The sequence below is a fragment of the Gekko japonicus genome, unplaced genomic scaffold, assembly GCF_001447785.1.
Source record: "Gekko japonicus isolate JY-2015 unplaced genomic scaffold, Gekko_japonicus_V1.1 scaffold259, whole genome shotgun sequence".
Classification (NCBI taxonomy): domain Eukaryota; kingdom Metazoa; phylum Chordata; class Lepidosauria; order Squamata; family Gekkonidae; genus Gekko; species Gekko japonicus.
The window spans coordinates 1,336,875-1,348,898 of NW_015165243.1; the positions used below are offsets into that span (position 1 = coordinate 1,336,875).

General features: G+C 42.2%; 1 protein-coding gene across 1 annotated transcript in view; it reads right to left on the bottom strand.

Moving 5' to 3' along the window:
• Nucleotides 1-12,024, bottom strand: part of ARHGEF3 (Rho guanine nucleotide exchange factor 3) — a 184,386-nt gene that overhangs the window by 103,862 nt on the left and 68,500 nt on the right. The window lies entirely within an intron of this gene.

Here is a 12,024-nt window from a genome sequence, read left to right on the forward strand (position 1 = left end):
GCCAGGGGGGGGGGGAAGGCGCAAGGGGGGGGGGGGGGGGGAGGGCCTAAGCCAGGCATGCAGTGGCTCGTTCGCTGCCGCCAGCTTTCTAGTGGGTGGGTGGGAGGCCCGAAGGCGGGCGGGCAGTGGCTCACCCACCGCTGGCGCTGGTTGTCTACTGGGTGCTGCTGGCTGCCACCGCTGGGGCCCTCCCAGGGCTCCCCCGAAGGCCTGCCTCGTTAAGCAGGGGGGGTCAGCAAAATTGGTTCTGGGGTGAGCGGTGCAGGGCCGCCACCGTGCCCCCCCAGGGCTCCACCGAAGGCCTGCCGTGGGGGGCATGGCCTTCTACTGCGCAGGGGGGAGGGCCGAAGCCCAGCTTATGCCGAGTGGCTCGCCGCTGCCGGCAGCCACTGACTTGCCTCCCCCTCTACACGCACCAGGAACACCCCCACCTGAAGACATAGGCACAGGCAGCTCAGCCGCTGCTCTGTCCTGGGGTTTCCCACGCAATTCCATCCTCCTACCTGGGTCCCCTTGTGTGTACAGGCGAGTCTTTGAGCTTCTCCGGCTGGGCCGTAGCAGTCCAGTGGGCCGTAGAAGCCCCATCCCTGCAGTCAGTCTGCAGATGGTCCTCTCCTGTCAGAGGCCCAGAGCAGACTGAGCCGAAGTCGCTGCCCGGGGCTGACGTGGGTGGGACTACACAAAACAGCCCAGCCCACCCAGCCAGCATCTTCTGACTGACAGTTCTTGCGCCCAAACACTGTAGGTGTGCACTGGAACGTTGGACCCCACTACGGCTTTATATAAGGGGAGAGATTACATGCTTAGGTTGGAAGACAGACCAGCAGAGTTACAGACAACTGGAGGCTCAAAGTGACCACCTGTTCAACAATCACCCCCCAAAGTGGAAGCTAAAGACAAAGGTCATATTCAAATATTGTGATAAACCTCTTTTGCCATGACAGGTGCAAACATATACTTCCTCTCTTCCACTCAAGTGGAGTGTGATTGAAACTTCTGTTATCAGAGGTATTAGAATCAAGCTCAAATTTGTCATGAAGTAGGCAAACTGGCGTCTGATTCCTCACCTCGACTGGGGTTCTAAACTGAACTCACACAACCTAAACCAGTCCTACTGGATGATTCTTGGCAAATGCAATGGCAGCAAACAGAGCAAAAAAGTCTGCATTTGAGAAGTCTTTGTGACTCCAGTTAGCTTTGGTACTCTACCCTATTAATTCTGCTGCTGCTTCATGCATTTCTGATCTTGAGAGGTCTTTCCACTGGCTTTGAAAACTGTTGTTGTCAGTGGTTTTGTTGAACTGAGGACTAGCAGGTTGACTTTGGCCATCTTTGACTGCAGTGTTTCAGCTTCCCACCAGCTACTCTGTTCTCTGTGTGTTTGTGCCAAGTTTCCCATTTCAAGGCTTAAGGAGGAGCCACCTCATTTCCCAGATTAATCTTTCCCCCCCCCAGTAGCACCTCTGTTTTGTCAGGATTAAGTTTCAGTTTGTTAGCCATCATCCATCCCAAAATTACTTCCACTTTCCACACTCTCTCTGAGATCCACTGGAAGGGCAAGACAGAGCTGAACATGAACTGCGTATACATGACAAGCCCAAATTTTACCCCTGCAACCATTATTTAAGGGAAGCTGAGATACAGTGACTGACTGAAGGCCAAAGAGTGCTTTTCATGGCTCAATGGCAATTTAAAAACAGGTCTCCTTAGTGCAAATTTAACACTCTACACCATACTGGGTCTATATGCCATAAACAGCACATATTTGTTTTATGCCTGCTTAGTTAAATGGAATGACCTTTATGGAAGACTAGATTTATAAAGTCAGGGTGTTTTCCTGTCTTTCTGCATACAACATGATCAGCTTAAAAATTTATCTTACCAGAACTAAGATACCCAATTACATTAAAAAGCAGAATTTTTATTCATGCACTTAAGCTTACAAGGTATTGCAAAAGGAAGCCAGGCTTATCATCATCACTGACTTTAAGTTTCTGATAAAGGAGATCTATGAACATCCACTGGGAGAGGGAATGCAAAGCTGTACCATATAGACAAAAAAGTGGCTTTCCCAGGACTGAATATTGTTCACTGCAGAGGACCACTACCTACCAACAGATGTGAGGCCTATTGAAACAATTAAATCAGATCTCTTATTATCCTCCTGTGTCAAATTCTCTCATCTAATTTGGAAAAATTATCTCTGACACATATATTGAGAATCAGAGACTATTTTGGCACACTCTTGTGCTAAAATAATAAGCATTACCTGATAGCAAGGTAGTTATTTGGGTGCAAGTTTCTGTAATCTAAGTCTGTAGACATGCACCAGAATAATTAAACAGGATTTCTGCACATGCATTAAGTCTCCATTTCTCATCATTCAATTTAAAAAGTTGCAGCTGATTGTACTAAATTAGACCTTCTGTCCATCAAGGTCATTACTATTTACTTATACTGGCAGTGGCTCTCCAGGGTTTCAGGCAGAGTCTTTCACATTACCAGCTGCCTAGTCCTTTTAACTGGAAATGCCAGGAATTGAACCTGGGACAGTGGGCATGCAAAGCAGAGGCTCTTTCACTTCGCCATGGCCCATCGCCAAGTGGCTGTCATTCTCCTTCACATCATACATTAGAAGTTCTTATGTGCTATTCAGGACCAATGCGATGTATAAAAACATGTTGTCTTATACCTTAATGGTAAGTCTACCAACATGAAGAAGAAAGTTTTTGAGCCACCAAAATATGTAAGCAGACTGTTTACTTATTGGCATTGGCCTCTTGGCACAAGCAGAAATGGATCTCTAATGTGTTAATCAACTGTTACTTTCTGATATAGCAACTATTTATGATTCCCTAGGAAGCCCTCCTCATATAAGAGTAATGTGGTTGTGTATGATGTAGGATTCCTCTTTAATGCCCTCTTCCACCCTTTTTTTAAAACCCCAAACCTCCACGTTTATTGCAGGAGCCTTGCTTGTCTTTCAAAAATAACCCTTCTGTACAGCAAACAACTGTGCTCTAGGAAAAGGTAACAGAGAAAGCGTCTTCTGGTCATGAAATCAATATTTAGATTTGGAATAAAAATTCCAAAACCTGAACATTCCTTGCCCTGACCTGGATAGCCCAGGCTAGTCCAATCTCGTCAGCTCTCAGAAGCTAAGTTAGAGTCAGCCCTTGTTAGTATTTGGATGGGAGACCACCAAGGAAATCCAGGTGCAATGCAGAAGAAAGCAATGGCAAGCCACCTTTGACCATTTCTTGCCTTGAAAAACCTACAGGGTCACATAGGTCAGCCACAAATTGACGGCACTTTATACCATGACTACACAAAATTCCTTAATTAGGTTTAATTAAAAAACCTCTACATCTAATAGCCACAAATTAAGCTCTGCATATGGCTGGTGGCAATCACACATAAAGTCTTCACTTTCTTTATCAAATCCCATACCACTCTTTTCATCAAGACCTGCCACTGGATCTTTAGTACCAGGGTCTCTACAACAGACAATATTTGAAATATTACAAATAAATTGTTCAAAACAAACCAATGATTTTTATGCTTGCACATTTTTTTAACAAATAAAATAGACATTTAATTTTAAGGTTGTTATGTATAACGATGAGAAAAATGCATACTAATGCAATGTTAGCTTATTTATTTGTAATGAAAATTTATCAGGTCACCTTCTATGTTCAAATTTGGGGGATTTGAAACCAAAATATAATTATTTCACTTCAGACTCTACCTTCAGGACTTTAACATGCTTGAAGGGGGACACCAAGTTCAAAATCCCTGCTCAACCAGAAAGCTTATGAGCTGACCAGTAATTGTTCTAAGCCTAACCTACCCAACAGGGCTGCTGTGAGTATACAATGGAGGAGAGGGAGACTGGGTACAATGTTCTGAGTGTCTCTGAGGAAAGGTGAGATAAAAATGTGATTGATAACAAAACATCTTCCCACCCCCACCCCCAAAAAAAGTATATGCATCCACCCTTCTAGTGAGAAGCTATTTATCATGAAGCTATTTATCTACTGGTATAAACTGAGGGATAGGGGTAGCAATGTCTTTCTTCTGCCTACTCAAGAGGCTACTGAAGGCCTGAAAAGGATCAAACAGGGGTGGCAGCAACTGCCTGTCATAATAATCTCCAGGCTTGCTGACATCACCTCAGTGGACCCCCTTCCTCCCTACCCTCCTCCTTCTTTCTGCTTCTTACAAGCAACTCTCCAAGTTACACCTATCTCATGTTCCTCCATTATCTTCTTAATTGAAAGTAACCCTTTTACTTTGGAGCAAGCTGCAGACTGCAGTAGGATTGTCAAGTCCATTTTAGCCCCCAGTGGGGGACTTGGAGGGGGCGTTCCCGGAGGGGGCAGGGCATCCCAATGTGAACGTCACGTTGGGGATGTCCGCCCCCCCCCGCCCAATGGGTGTGCGGGGAAATGCCAGCTCCCTGCATTTAAATGGGCCCCTTTAAGTGCAGGGAGCTGGAAAGCTTTGCACACCCGATCTCCGCTTGGAGATCAGGCGCGCGGGAAATGCAGGGAGAAGGGAGAGGGGTGGCTGCGGGTGTTGGGGCTTGGGGGCAGGGCTTCCCCTGTAGGCCAGCTGGCCGGCGGCAGGTAGAACCCTCCAAAAAGCGGGAGACTCCTACAAACCGGGGGGGGGGGGGATTGGCAACCCTAGACTACAGTTAATCAACTCCTGTTTGAGGAATACCTTCATGATAAGATCCTCTAGGGTCACCTTTCAGAGAGATGCGGCTGCCATCAGATTACAAATCTGAGCCTCCGTTATTTCTCAAATTTGCTCTTTGACTTTCCCCTCCCTATCTTTGCCCTTTTCTTCTAGCATACTTGATTTGTTATTTCTGCATAACGGGGCCTTAATTTTGGTGTGCACATTTGGTGTGAATGAGCATTTAATTTTGGTGTGCACATACATTACAAGGAAAGGAAGAAGCCAAGCTCCTCTCCATTAGGGGGGAACCCTGTGACTACTGGTTTAATGCTCTGTCTGTACATGATCTATAGCAGGTTATACTGTCCTAACTAAACTAATTGATTTTAATTTCCAACTGAATATGACTAAGGACTCAACTTCACTTGTCACCAAAAAAGATTAAGTTAGTCAGAATAATACAAACTACAAAAAATAGACTGTTCTTTCTTGATGACTTGAACAACTTGAACAAAATATTTTTGAAACTAACTTGAATTTTGGTCACACTAGATTAAAACAATGAAAACCAGATGACTTAAATGCATCTAATCTTAACAGGAAATGGGTGTACTCATATGGGATGCCCAGAGAAGCTTGTTTGAGAACTGGCATTCTTTATATAACCTTCTTCCTTCCTTTTTTCTGGTAGGCAAGGAAAAGTACAGGTAGTGGACTATAGCAGATGGCTACAGCTGTTAAAACCTGTTTCCTGATTTCTGATAGAGTCTTCAGACAGAGTTCATGGGGGGAAATTATTTTCCTTTTCCCCATTAGTATTATGATTTTTATTTTACCTGTTTTGTATATCCATGATGAAATCTATAAGGACAACTAGCTTAAACTTCAAAAGGCATATGGGAACAGCAAAAACAACCCACAAACTGTGAGTATATACACATTTTATATCATCTTTCACCTAGACAGCAGTCTACTTGCAGTCTGTGAACTATTTCTTATGAATCTCGAATTTCTAAACAATTTCTGTTCACCTTTTAGTGAAGTGATACACTACACAGTCATATTAGCAGAACAGGTATCACTTGACTTTTGGCACTCCAGTTTACATTCATGTAGAACGCAACTTCTTTATATTGGAACTTTTTGATTTTTTTGTAATGGGGCTACTACAGTATCCACTCTTTCACTCCTTATTGTCAGCAACATCCATCAGGCTAGCTATCAAATTGGTCAACATCAGTAAGACCACAAAACCTAAACTTCTTTACTTCCAGTGGAAAAAATCTGCTGCCATACCTCACTGACATCAAAGAAGAACTAGTTTCATACATACCCAACAGCCCCCAAAGTAAGTTTATGAATACTGGTTTTACAATCAAATCACAGGCATAGCAAAAAGAAGCCAGGAATCTCTATGGTTCTCCAGCTGAGAAGCCCCCTCCTGCTACAGCTTTTAACTGCTATCAGTGGAGCCCAAAAGAAGGCAAAGAGGCAGCCAAAAATCCCGCCATCGTGCCAGGATCCAACTCTGGCTGAGTCCCCTATAGTATTTTAAAATCATTTAAATATATGATTCCCAGGATGCACCACAATGAAAAACAAGATAAACAAATTGCACACACATGCGGGTGCATACACACACAAGCCTAGAATACTTTTACTACAATGAAGCTGTTGTTATAAAATACCAGGAAACTTATTTATTTAAAGTTTATTCAGAAACTTGAGAAATTTGAATAGAATCTCTTTGTGCAGCATCAGGTAGCGTGCAGGGATCTTGGGAAGTAGAATAAATTAAACTTATTTTTCCCAGGACTTCAATCTAAAGCCTTACTGAGATTTTAACCCACTTCTGGCCCTAATTATCTCAAAGCAGCTTACAATAATAGTGTGAAAAATAAAAGATACACATAAAAAAAACACATATTCAAACCCTCAATAAAAATAATATAGTTGCTAACATGCAGAACTGAAGTCACCAATGACATACAGACATCAACCAAAGCTACAGGACATAAAAGGCTTGGCAGAAAGTTTTCAATAACTGCCTGAAGACAGTGACTGAAAAAATATCAGATCTCATTGTGAGGACATGGGGCTTAGTAGCACAATTATACAAATAAATATAATACGGCCATTCCAAGAATAATTAATAACTAGCAATACTGTGAGGGACTGCACTATATGGCCTTTATGTCACAACTGCAACAAAAATTAAGAGTTTTGATGATACAGGAAATAACATTTATCTGAAAGTACATTAATATCTCTGTGAGAACTGTAGAAACTGAAGCATGTAATTGTGCAGTCCTATGCAGTTACACCATTCTAAATCCCCTAAAGTCAGCTCACTTGGCTAGGAGGACTGTCCTTTGTCTTGATCATTCTAGAGCTTACATTTGTGACCAGAAAATACCTGTTTAAAAATTCTGCACAGCAAAAGCCACTACACAAAATAGTCACCAAGAAAACCAACTTACCTGATGCATAAAAAAGCAGCACCACCCCATGTGTGCACTGCCCTCAGGTATCAAGAGTACATAACTCAAGTGTAAATTTTACAGCTATCTGTAAATCATAGTGAGGCCCTACATTTCCCCTTCAGTTTCTTTCTGTAAGAACTCCTCCCTGCTTAGCCATAGTGCATGACAGGAAGTGGCAAAGAGCCATCTATCAGTGAGAGATTCACAGCTATCTGTATCTTGTGATTTTCTCATCCAGTATAGCACACCAAGCAACAAGAGAAAACAGGTAGCTAACAAAATGCTGTTGAAGAAAGAACCCGCACCTTCTAGATGCTAAATTTAAGCCATTGCCTATAGGTTTCATTAACGGGCACAGATCTACTGTGGCCCGGAGTATTCTAAACACACATCATGCACCATTGTAATTACCTTTTAACACTGGAGTCTATGTTTGTCTTCAAGAAAACCTGCCTTGCTTTTTTTCTTGCCAACTCTCTTCAAATGCTTCATATGAAACAGCAGCTTATCAAGGAAAGATTTTTAAAAAATTCCAACAGAGTTCTCATTAAAATGAACTATTTTAAGAAAAATACTGGATGTTGTGGGTGCTACAATGTAAGGAAGTTAAATAGGCTAGTCAGCTCTTAGAAATCAGGTTTCTTGGCACCGCAGTTTCTTTATGTGATTTCCTGAATGGGAAACACATGAAGCTGCTTTCTACTGAATCAGACCTTCAATCCATCAAAGTCAGTATTGTCTACTCAGACTGGCAGCGGCTCTCCAGGGTCTCAGGCAGAGGCCTTACACATCACTTACAGCCAGATTCTTTCTGGAGATGCTGGGGATTGAACCTGGGACATTCTGCATGCCAGTCAGAGACTCTACCATTGAGCCACAGCCCCTCCCCAAATACACTCACTCCAGTCTGGTTACAAATCTTTTATGAACTGAATTCATGCAAACAAACAGACAACAAGAGATATTAAGATTTGGTACTCTTCTCTATACATAAAGCATCTTCTGCATTACTGTATTACTAGCTTGTCTATCCAGTGTTTGTGAGCATTTGGAAACAGATGGCATTGCCCTTTCACACATCATGTCTTCACAATAGCAAACTCTGTTAAGCATACACTGCAAACTACCACAACAAAGAAATCTGTGCATTGGCCCTGGAAATGATGTGTAAAGAAGACTCTGTCTTGCCCTGCTCACATAGGTGGGTTCAAATCTGTATCACATGCAAGCAACCAGTTGTGAGTGCAGTCATGTCCATTCTATCCTGGTGAAAACAATCAGCCACCCTTGGAGCCTACTCTTAATATATTAACTACAGTTCAGAGACCTCAGGCGTTATATCTGCCTGTCCCACACTTAATCTATTAACTCAGATTTTAAAAAAAATAGGAAAACCTGCATCTCAAGAACTATATTTATCATTTTCTCAGACCTTTCAGATATAATTAGCAGGCTACCCATTATGGCAACCTCCCATTCCAATGCAGTGGAGCAGTGGGAGCAAAACTGAGTGGAATGAGATCATGTGGAAGTGACATCATGGAACCATATAATGCTCTAGGAATTCCCCCAGTAAAAACTGTGTAACTGTGTAACAATATTTTTCCAGTCTCTGTACTCCAAATGGTTTCCAGCTGGCAACCATATTTACAGAAATTGTTTTGTGTCAATAAAAACACCTCCAACAATATATAACCACATGGTAAGAATATGTTTTTACAATATCTATGATCTATTAAAATATAGAACAGATTTTGTGGATAACTGTTTTTAATGTGTTTTTCCCCCAACATCAGACAGTTAAGAGAATCTTGAAAGTTTTTAAATCTTGCCACCAAACATACAAAGGATACCTATTAGATGGCAGGGATTGCTATCCCTATTAGATTAATTGATCCTTGAGAATCTCAATTCTATACAGACTCCCTTGCTTGAATTGTTCTTAGAGATTTTCTTAGACTTTCATCTGAAGCTTCCTTATTGTCTTTCACAATATTTGTTTTGCTTTACATGTTTAGGCAGTAATCAGTTATCTCAAGGCATAACTTGACTGCACTTAACTGGATCCTCAAAACTTTAGATTTTGAGTTCTTTGAAATTTTGCAGACTGCAGATGTCCAGGGAAAAACAAATAGTACAAGGCTTATCTACGGACATAAGGGAAATCTACACATCATCTATTTTCCCACTGCTTGATACACACATCAACAAACCATTGACAATTAAACTGAGGAGCTTTCTGACCTATATACAATAGGGTGCCACTTGCCACATCTTGTCACCTCCAAGCAATGTTTATTTAAAGTGGAGTTTGTAGAAACTTCAACAGAGAAAACAAACAAAAGTTGCATGTAAATATTTGGGGGACAGGTTGTGATGTGTCTCGGCAAGTGACACATTTTTTGTGGGTAAACAAATAGCTAGTACCTGTTGTTTCTGAGTGGCGAGCAATAGCTTAGAAACCAGTGAGGTAAGCTATAGTTCTCAATTTCAAATCCCACACAAACTCTAGTTTATTTTACCAGAAATAGCGAGCTTGAGAGCTTTAGAGCATCACCTTGTGGGTGTTGGAAATTGGGGAGTATACGCTGTCCCCTGCCTCAGTCTTCAGAGAATGCACCATAGAGACAGAGGGGTCAGGACACACACACCTTTCCTTCCTGCTATTTGATACTATCCTTTGAAGTAGAATGCTATTCTTAGGGACGAGACTTCCTTCCTTCCGGCTTGACACTTTCTCTCTCACACACAAAGAAGGAGCACCCACTGTCCATCTTTGTCATCATGGATGCAGGACAGGCATTCTCTATCTGCATCCATCTAACTAGTTAGATTATATTCTATCCCTGTCTCTCAACCTGCACTGTCTAGAATGTAGTTCCTTGAATAAAGAATTCTTAAAATCAGAGTTGGAAGGGGCCATTATTATTAGCCTGAAACTGACAAGTGGCTCCATGTAATTATGTAAGTTTGCTAGCACATATAGTACTGAGAAGCTGCTGCTGCATGCAAACCTTGTGCACTCTGCTACAAATAGAGATTCCTGACTGTACCATTCCAGTGAATCTAACAGTGGGGAGGAGGACACTACACCTGAATATTTCCTTCAAACAAAGAGATGTTCCCAATTAAAGCTGAATGTGTAAACTTTTAATACTTACATGATGCTTACCAGTGGGTAGACAACACAAAAAAAAAACCCAACTTCTGAAGCTTTACAACTTTTTCTGTGAGAAACTGATTGCTCTCTTCTGGCATTTTAGTCTGCTATGCGCATGAGAAAGAGCACATCCTACTTTATCTTGTGTAGTGTGAAATACATTCATAGGCACATGTTACCTTTTTATATTTTTGACATGAAATTACTTAGAGTATACTGCCAAGTTTTCCTTCCTTCTATCAACCCAGCTGAACAATCTGTAGACACTATGCTCTTGGAAGAAAGGTTTACCACCAGTTTTTGTCACCATTCTTCAAACAAAATCAACAGATTACTATGAACCCTTCCCTCTGTGCACTAAGAAAAAGCTCAAAGCTGGTTAACACTGTTATCAGAAAAAGGACATAAGTGAAACAGCAGGCCCTCAATCTCCTTCCAAAGGACTATGCACAGATTTAACAGAGATTGTTTTCTCCAAGTTTCTTTCATGCTAATTCTGATTTTTTTCCCCCTAAAAGGACGCCAACCTTTCATCCCTTTGAATAAAACTTTGCTGGTCTTAAAGGCGCCACTGGACTCAAACTTTGTTCTGCTGCTTCAGACCAACGCGGCTACCCACCTGAATCTACTTTCAGCCCTGTGGAACAGAATGGGAAAGCAGAAGTTAAAAATAAAATGAACTATTTCTTTATATGTAAGAGAACTGCACAGGACAAAAGATTTTGAGTAGTAAGAGTAAGGGTGTCTGTCACAGCTGACAACACTGTAGCTAGAAATATCCATTAAAATTGTTTTAGTGTTCAAGTTTTTAAAATTCCTTTTCCTTATTATGGTTCTTCTACACATGCTTATGTTCTTTATTCTATTATTTATCTATTTATTTAGGAGATTTGTACGCCACCTCTCCAGATCTGCTTGAGGAAGCTCATAACTAAAACAACAAAACAAAACCAATCAAGTCAATATAACAAGTCAGTATAATAAGCCAAGCAAGGAGAATAAATAAATGAAAACAGACTACTGAAAACAATCCCATCTATTACTAGTGCTTTCACTGAGAGACGCATTCCTAGCTGCAAAACGCCCCCTCCTCATTCAGTTAGAATGGAATTATAAAGGACTAGTAAGGAAAGCCCGTCGTGGCGGTAGACGACGGGCCCTAGATAGGAAGGAAGGGCGAGTGGAAGGGAGGAATGGAGAAGAGGAGGTAGAGAGAGAGGGACAGAGTTAGAGAGGGGGGAAAGAGAGAAAAGGGGGGAGACAGAGTGGGGTTAATGGTATTATTTTGGAAAGAAAGGAAGGGAGAAAGCTAGGAAGGAAGGAAAGAAGGAAGGAGTGAAGGAAGGAAGGTAGATGGGTAGAAAGACAGAGATTGAAAGAGAGTGAATGGGAGGAAGGATAGTTGAGAAGGAAGAAGGGCAGAGAAACAGAGGGGGGAAACAGAGTGGGTGAGAGAGAGAATGTTGGGAGGGGAGAGAGAGAAAAAGGAGGGGGGAAGGGGACCCGGCCTGGACTGTGGACAGGGGCCGGGGGGAAGCGGTGGACGGAGGGCTGGGCTGAAAGCGTCCCTTACCGTATGTGGGGAAGATGGCCGCTCAGAAGAGCTGGCTCCGATGACTGGCTCCCTCCCCTCCCAGCCACCCAGCCAATGGCAGGGCAGGTTGGCTGAGGGAGCCAGTCATTGGAGGCAGCTCT